Raw genomic sequence first — 9,258 nt, forward strand, 5'->3', positions numbered from 1 at the left:
TTAGGATATGATCTAAGAGTGTACAATGCTACCCATGAAGCCATGGTAACTAGGCTAGGATGCCCGGAAGTTTCCTTTAGGTTCAAGCAGCGTGATTTTGTTCATAATTTAGTCTGCTTGCCGATGATCGGTCTTGATCTTATCTTGGGATTGGACTGGTTATCTAAGAACCATGTCCTGCTTGATTGTTCTACAAAGTCGGTGTACTTTATGCCGGAAGATACAGAAGGGCCGGTCGTGGTAAATAATTATTACTTGAATTCGATGATGGTGAACTGTTCTGGAACCGAATGTCAGGGTATCCTGTTGTTAGCCGCGGGTGTTTCGGGTGATGATCAAAGGTTGGAGCAGATTCCGGTTGTGTGTGAGTTTCCGGAAGTGTTTCCTGATGATATTGATGAGTTTCCACCTAACCGAGAGGTTGAATTTGCTATTGAATTGGTGTCCGGGGCGGGACCAATCTCAAGTGCTCCTTATAGGATGTCACCGTTAGAGATGAACGAGCTAAAGTCTCAGTTAGAGGATTTGTTGGGAAAGAATTTTATACGACCAAGCATCTCTCCGTGGGGTGCTCCAGTGTTACTGGTGAAGAAGAAGGATGGGAGTATGCGGCTCTGTGTGGATTACAGGCAACTGAACAAGGTTACAATAAAGAATAAGTACCCATTGCCGAGAATTGATGATCTCATGGATTAGTTACAAGGAGCTGGAGTTTTCTCCAAGATCGACTTGCGATCCGGTTATCACCAGATAAGGGTGAGGGGTGAGGATATCCCTAAGACCGCTTTCAGGACTCGTTATGGTCATTACGAGTACACTGTAATGTCTTTTGGGTTGACGAATGCTCCTGCAGTGTTTATGGATTACATGAATAGAGTTTTCCGTCCGTTTTTGGATAAATACGTTGTTGTCTTCATTGATGACATACTGATTTATTCCAAGACTGAAGAAGAGCATGCGGAACACTTGAGGACCGTGTTGCAGATTCTAAAGGAGAAGAAACTCTATGCAAAATTGTCGAAGTGTGAGTTTTGGAAGAGTGAGGTGAAGTTTTTGGGCCATGTGGTGAGTAAGAAGGGAATAGCCGTAGATCCAACTAAGGTGGAGGCTGTGATGGATTGGAAGCAACCAACCACCGTAACGGAGATAAGGAGTTTTCTGGGTTTAGCTGGCTATTACCGAAGGTTCATCAAGGGCTTTTCACAGATAGCCTTGCCAATGACAAAGTTAACCCGCAAAGACACTCCGTTTGTTTGGACTCCTGAGTGCGAGGAGAGCTTTCAGACATTGAAGGAAAAGTTGACCACTGCACCTGTGTTAGTGTTACATGAGCCGAATGAGCCATTTGAGGTGTATTGTGATGCCTCATTGAAGGGTTTAGGGTGCGTGCTGATGCAGCATCGTAATGTGGTGGCGTATGCCTCACGACAGTTGAGACCTCATGAAGTTAGTTACTGGTGCACGAAATTGTGATCAATACTTTTCTCAAATCAAATAATCCCCGGTAATGAATCCAAAAACTTGGTGTTCAATACCATGGCATAAACACAACTTCGCACAACTAACCAGCAAGTGTACTGGGTCGTCCAAGTAATAAACCTTACGCGAGTAAGGGTCGATCCCACAGAGATTGTTGGTATGAAGCAAGCTATGGTCACCTTGTAAATCTCAGTCAGGCAAACTCAAATGGGTATGGTGATAAACGCATAAAACATAAAGGTAAAGATAGAGATACTTATGTAATTCATTGGTAGGAACTTCAGATAAGCGTATGAAGATGCCTTCCCTTCCGTCTCTCTGCTTTCCTACTGTCTTCATCCAATCCTTCTTCCTCCTTTCCATGGCAAGCTTAAGCAAGGGTTTCACCGTTGTCAGTGGCTACCTCCCATCCTCTCAGTGGAAATGTTCAACGCACCCTGTCACAGCACGGCTATCCATCTGTCGGTTCTCGATCAGGCCGGAATAGAATCCAGTGATTCTTTTGCGTCTGTCACTAACGCCCCGCCCTTAGGAGTTTGAAGCACGTCACAGACATTCAATCATTGAATCCTACTCAGAATACCACAGACAAGGTTAGACCTTCCGGATTCTCTTGAATGCCGCCATCAGTTCTAGCCTATACCACGAAGACTCTGATCTCACGGAATGGCTGGCTCGTTTGTCAGGCGAGCACTCGGTTGTCAGGCGATCAACCATGCATCGTGTATCAGGAATCCAAGAGATATTCACCCAATCGAAGGTAGAACGGAGGTGGTTGTCAATCACACGTTCATAGGTGAGAATGATGATGAGTGTCACGGATCATCACATTCATCAAGTTGAAGAACAAGTGATATCTTAGAACAAGAACAAGCGGAATTGAATAGAAGAACAATAGTAATTGCATTAATACTCGAGGTACAGCAGAGCTCCACACCTTAATCTATGGTGTGTAGAAACTCCACCGTTGAAAATACATAAGAACAGGGTCTAGGCATGGCCGAATGGCCAGCCTCCCAATGATCTAAGATAGCATAAAATGAAGATAGCTACCCAGATATCTCAATACAATAGTAAAAGGTCCTACTTATAGAAAACTAGTAGCATAGAGATGAGTAAATGACATAAAAATCCACTTCCGGGCCCACTTGGTGTGTGCTTGGGCTGAGCAATGAAGCATTTTCGTGTAGAGACTCTTCCTGGAGTTAAACGCCAGCTTTTATGCCAGTTTGGGCGTTTAACTCCCATTTTGGTGCCAGTTCCGGCGTTTAACGCTGGAATTCCTGAGGGTGACTTTGAACGCCGGTTTGGGCCATCAAATCTTGGGCAAAGTATGGACTATTATATATTGCTGGAAAGCCCAGGATGTCTACTTTTCAATGCCATTGATAGCGCGCCAATTGGGCTTCTGTAGCTCCAGAAAATCTACTTCGAGTGCAGGGAGGTCAGAATCCAACAGCATCTGCAGTCCTTTTCAGTCTCTAAATCAGATTTTTGCTCAGGTCCCTCAATTTCAGCCAGAAAATACCTGAAATCACAGAAAAACACACAAACTCATAGTAAAGTCCAGAAAAGTGAATTTTAACTAAAAACTAATAAAAATATACTAAAAACTAACTAGATCATACCAAAAACATACTAAAAACAATGCCAAAAAGCGTACAAATTATCCGCTCATCACAACACCAAACTTAAATTGTTGCTTGTCCTCAAGCAACTGAAAATCAAATAAGATAAAAAGAAGAGAATATGCAATGAATTCCAAAAACATCTATGAAGATCAGTATTAATTAGATGAGCGGGGCTTTTAGCTTTTTGCCTCTGAATAGTTTTAGCATCTCACTCTATCCTTTGAAATTCAGAATGATTGGCTTCTTTAGGAACTCAGAATCCAGATAGTGTTATTGATTCTCCTAGTTAAGTATGATGATTCTTGAACATAGCTACTTATTGAGTCTTGGCCGTGGCCCAAAGCACTCTGTCTTCCAGTATTACCACCGGATACATACATGCCACAGACACATAATTGGGTGAACCTTTTCAGATTGTGACTCAGCTTTGCTAGAGTCCCCAATTAGAGGTATCCAGGGTTCTTAAGCACACTCTTTTTGCCTTGGAACACAACATTATTTCTTTCTTTCTTCTCTTTTTCTCTTTTTTTTTTCTTTTTCTTTCTCTCTCTTTTTTTCGATTTTTTTTTCTCATTGCTTTTTCTTGCTTCAAGAATCATTTTAATGTTTTTTCAGATCCTCAGTAACATGTCTCCTTTTTCATCATTCTTTCAAGAGCCAACATTCATGAACCACAAATTCAAAAGACATATGCACTGTTTAAGCATACATTCAGAAGACAAAAGTAATGCCACCACATCAAAATAATTAAACTGTTATAAAATTCAAAATTCATCCAATTCTTCTCTTTTTCAATTAAGAACAAATTTTTATTTAAGAAAGGTGATGGATTCATAGGACATTCATAACTTTAAGGCATAGACACTAAGACACTAATGATCACAAGACACAAACATGGACAAACATAAGCATTAATTTTCGAAAAATAGGAAAATAAAGAACAAGGAAATTAAAGAACGGGTCCACCTTAGTGATGGCGGCTCTTTCTTCCTCTTGAAAATTCTATGGAGTGCTTGAGCTCCTCAATATCTCTTCCTTGTCTTTGTTGCTCCCCTCTCATGATTCTTTGATCTTCTCTAATTTCATGGAGGATGATGGAGTGTTCTTGGTGCTCCACCTTTAGTTGTCCCATGTTGGAACTTAATTCTCCTAGGGAGGTGTTTAGTTGCTCCCAATAGTTTTGTGGAGGAAAGAGCATCCCTTGAGGTATCTCAGGGATCTCATGATGAGTGGGGTCTCTTGTGTGCTCCATCCTCTTCTTAGTGATGGGCTTGTCCTCATCAATAGGGGTGTCTCCCTCTATGTCAACTGTAACTGAATAACAGAGGTGACAAATGAGATGAGGGAAGGCTAACCTTGCCAAGGTAGAGGACTTGTCCACCACCTTATAAAGCTCTTGAGCTATAACCTCATGAACTTCTATTCCTTCTCCAATCATGATGCTATGAATCATGATAGCCCGGTCTATAGTAACTTCGGACCCGTTGCTAGTAGGAATGATTGAGCGTTGAATAAACTCCAACCATCCTCTAGCCACGGGTTTGAGGTCATGCATTCTCAATTGAACCGACTTCCCTCTTGAATCTCTCTTCCATTGGGCGCCCTCTTCACATATGACTGTGAGGACTTGGTCCAACCTTTGATCAAAGTTGACCCTTCTAGTGTAAGGATGTTCATCTCCTTGCATCATGGGTAAATTGAATGCCAACCTTACACTTTCCGGACTAAAATCCAAGTATTTCCCCCGAACCATAGTAAGATAATTCTTTGGATCCGGGTTCACACTTTGATCATGGTTCTTGGTGATCCATGCATTGGCATAGAACTCTTGAACCATTAAGATTCCGACTTGTTGAATGGGGTTGGTAAGAACTTCCCAACCTCTTCTTCGGATCTCATGTCGGATCTCCGGATATTCACCCTTTTTGAGTGAAAAAGGGACCTCGGGGATCACCTTCTTCAAGGCCACAACTTCATAGAGGTGGTCTTGATGCACCCTTGAGATGAATCTTTCCATCTCCCATGACTCAGAGTTGGAAGCTTTTGCCTTCCCTTTCCTCTTTCTAGAGGTTTCTCCGGCCTTGGATGCCATAAATGGTTATGGAAAAACAAAAAGCAATGCTTTTACCACACCAAACTTAAAAGGTTTGCTCGTCCTCGAGCAAAAGAAGAAAGAAGAGAGTAGAAGAAGAAGAAATGAGGAAGAAGGGAATGGCTTTGTGTTCGGCCAAAGGGGGGAGAAGTGGTGTTTAGGTTGTGTGAAAATGAAGGAGTGAAGGAGGGTTTATGAAAGATGGATGTGAGTGGTGAAGAGAAAGAAGGGATTTGATAGGTGAAGGGTTTTTTGAGGAAGAGAGAGAGAGTGGTAGGGTAGGTGGGGATCCTGTGGGGTCCACAGATCCTGAGGTGTCAAGGAAAAGTCATCCCTGCACCAAATGGCAAGCAAAATTGCGTTTTTAGCCATTTCTGGCGTTAAACGCCGGGCTGGTGCCCATTTCTGGCGTTTAACGCCAGCTTCTTGCCCTTTTCTGGTGTTTAACGCCAGTCTGGTGCCCCTTTCTGGCGTTAAACGCCTAGAATGGTGCCAGACTGGGCGTTAAATGCCCATCTGCTAACCTTACTGGCGTTTAAACGCCAGTAGATGCGTCCTCCAGGGTGTGCTATTTTTCTTCCTGTTTTTCATTCTGTTTTTGCTTTTTTCATTGATTTTGTGACTTCTCATGATCATCAACCTACAAAAGACATAAAATAACAAAGGAAAATAGTTAATTATAAAACATTGGGTTGCCTCCCAACAAGCGCTTCTTTAATGTCATTAGCTTGACAGAGGACTCTCATGGAGCCTCAGAAATGCTCAGAGCCATGTTGGAACCTCCCAACACCAAATTTAGAGTTTGAATGTGGGGGTTCAACACCAAACTTAGAGTTTGGTTGTGGCCTCCCAACACCAAACTTAGAGTTTGACTGTGGGGGCTCTGTTTGGCTCTGTTTTGAAAGAAGCTCTTCATGCTTCCTCTCTATGGTGACAGAGGGATATCCTTGGGCCTTAAACACCAAGGATTCTTCATTCACTTGAATGATCAACTCTCCCCTATCAACATCAGTCACAGCCCTTGCTGTGGCTAGGAAGGGTCTGCCAAGGATGATGGATTCATCCATGCACTTCCCAGTCTCTAGGACTATGAAATCAGTAGGGATGTAATGGTCTTCAACTTTAACCAGAACATCCTCTACAAGTCCATAGGCTTGTTTTCTTGAATTGTCTGCCATCTCTAGTGAGATTTTTGCAGCTTGCACCTCAAAGATCCCTAACTTCTCCATTACAGAGAGAGGCATGAGGTTTACACTTGACCCTAAGTCACACAAGGCCTTCTTGAAGGTCATGGTGCCTATGGTACAAGGTATTGAAAACTTCCCAGGATCCTGTCTCTTTTGAGGCAGTTTCTGCCTAGACAAGTCATCCAGTTCTTTAGTGAGCAAAGGGGGTTCATCCTCCCAAGTCTCATTTCCAAATAACTTGTCATTCAGCTTCATGATTGCTCCAAGGTATTTAGCAACTTGCTCTTCAGTGACATACTCATCCTCTTCAGAGGAAGAATACTCATCAGAGCTCATGAATGGCAGAAGTAAGTCTAATGGAATCTCTATGGTCTCATTTTGAGCCTCAGAGTCCCGGGGTTCCTCATTGGGGAACTCATTGGAGGCCAGTGGACATCCATTGAGGTCCTCCTCAGTGGCGTTCACTGCCTCTTCTTCCTCTCCAAATTCGGCCATGTTGATGGCTTTGCACTCTCCTTTTGGATTTTCTTCTGTATTGCTTGGGAGAGTACTAGGAGGGAGTTCAGTAATTTTCTTGCTCAGCTGACCCACTTGTCCCTCCAAATTTCTAATGGAGGACCTTGTTTCAGTCATGAAACTTTGAGTGGTTTTGATTAGATCAGAGACCATGGTTGCTAAGTCAGAGGTATTCTGCTTAGAACTCTCTGTCTGTTGCTGAGAAGATGATGGAAAAGGCTTGCTATTGCTAAACCTGTTTCTTCCACCATTATTATTGTTGAAACCTTGTTGAGGTCTCTGTTGATCCTTCCATGAGAAATTTGGATAATTTCTCCATGAGGGATTATAGGTGTTTCCATAGGGTTCTCCCATGTAATTCACCTCTTCCATTGAAGGGTTCTCAGGATCATAAGCTTCTTCCTCAGATGAAGCTTCCTTAGTACTGCTTGGTGCATTTTGCATTCCAGACAGACTTTGAGAAATCATATTGACTTGTTGAGTCAATATTTTATTCTGAGCCAATATGGCATTCAGAGTGTCAATCTCAAGAACTCCTTTCTTCTGACTAGTCCCATTGTTCACAGGATTTCTTTCAGAAGTGTACATGAATTGGTTATTTGCAACCATTTCAATCAGTTCTTGAGCTTCAGTAGGCGTCTTCTTCAGATGAAGAGATCCTCCTGCAGAGCTATCCAAAGACATCTTGGACAGTTCAGAGAGACCATCATAGAAAATACCTATGATGCTCCATTCAGAAAGCATATCAGAAGGACACTTTCTGATTAATTGTTTGTATCTTTCCCAAGCTTCATAGAGGGATTCTCCTTCCTTCTGTCTGAAGGTTTGGACTTCCACTCTAAGCTTACTCAATTTTTGAGGTGGAAAGAACTTTGCCAAGAAGGCATTGACTAGCTTTTCCCAAGAGTCCAGGCTTTCTTTAGGTTGAGAGTCCAACCATGTCCTAGCTCTGTCTCTTACAGCAAAAGGGAATAGCATAAGTCTGTAGACCTCAGGGTCAATCCCATTAGTCTTAACTGTGTCACAGATTTGCAAGAATTCAGCTAAAAACTGATGAGGATCTTCCAATGGAAGTCCATGGAACTTGCAATTCTGTTGCATTAGAGAAACTAATTGAGGCTTAAGCTCAAAGTTGTTTGCTCCAATGGCAGGGATAGAGATGCTTCTCCCATAGAAGTCGGGAGTAGGTGCAGTAAAGTCACCCAGCACCTTCCTTGCATTGTTGGCATTGTTGTTGTTTTCGGCTGCCATATGTTCTTCTTCTTTGAAGAATTCGGTTAGGTCCTCTACAGAGAATTGTGCCTTAGCTTCTCTTAGCTTTCTCTTCAAGGTCCTTTCAGGTTCAGGATCAGCCTCAACAAGAATGCCTTTGTCTCTGCTCCTGCTCATATGAAAGAGAAGGGAACAAGAAAATGTGGAATCCTCTATGTCACAATATAGAGATTCCTTTAGGAGTCAGAGGAAAAGAAAAATAGAAGACAGAAGTAGAAAATTCGAACTTATCAAAGAAGATGGAGTTCGAATTTTGCATTAAGGAATAGTGTTAGTCCATAAATAGAAGGATGTGAGAAGAAGGGAAGTAATTTTCGAAAATTAAGTAAAAGATTTTGAAAACATTTTGAAAAACACTAATTAATTTTCGAAAATGAAAGTGGAAAAGAAATCAAGTGATTTTTAAAAAAAGAGTTTGAAAAATCAAAAAGATTTGATTGAAAACTATTTTGAAAAAGATGTGGTTAAGAAGATATGATTAGTTTTAAAAAGATGTGATTGAGAAGATATGATTTGAAAAAAACATTTTAAAAAGATTTGATTTTGAAAATTAAAAACTTGGCTAACAAGAAAAGATATGATTCAAACATTAAACCTTTCTCAACAGAAAAGGCAACATACTTGAATTGTTGAATCAAATCATTAATTGATAGCAAGTATTTTTGAAAATAGAAAGAAATCAATTTTGAAAACATATGATTGAAAAGATATGATTTGAAAAAGATTTGATTTTGAAAAACTTTGAAAACTTGAAAAAAATTGCATTGAAAACAGAATCTTCCCTCTTGTGCCATCCTGGCGTTAAACGCCCAGAATGGTGCACATTCTGGCGTTTAACGCCCAAAACTATACCCTTTTGGGTGTTAAACGCCCAACCAGGTACCCTGGCTGGCGTTTAAACGCCAGTCTGTCTTCTTCACTGGGCGTTTTGAACGTCCAGCTTTTACTGTGTAATTCCTCTGCAGTATGTTCTGATTCTTCAATTCTCTGTATTATTGACTTGAAAAGACACAAATTAAAAATATTTTTGGTTTTTTAATAATCAAAATGCAACTAAAATCAAATAACAATGCATGCAGGA

General features: G+C 41.3%; 1 non-coding gene across 1 annotated transcript; it reads left to right on the forward strand.

Annotated features, from left to right (window-relative positions):
* Positions 1-7,643: 7,643 nt before the first annotated feature.
* Positions 7,644-7,751, forward strand: LOC112704445 (small nucleolar RNA R71). Its single transcript, XR_003155070.1, has one exon. It is a non-coding gene; the product is annotated as a small nucleolar RNA R71 (small nucleolar RNA).
* Positions 7,752-9,258: the final 1,507 nt, after the last annotated feature.

Source organism: Arachis hypogaea, chromosome 7 (genome assembly GCF_003086295.3).
Source record: "Arachis hypogaea cultivar Tifrunner chromosome 7, arahy.Tifrunner.gnm2.J5K5, whole genome shotgun sequence".
Lineage (NCBI taxonomy): Eukaryota > Viridiplantae > Streptophyta > Magnoliopsida > Fabales > Fabaceae > Arachis > Arachis hypogaea.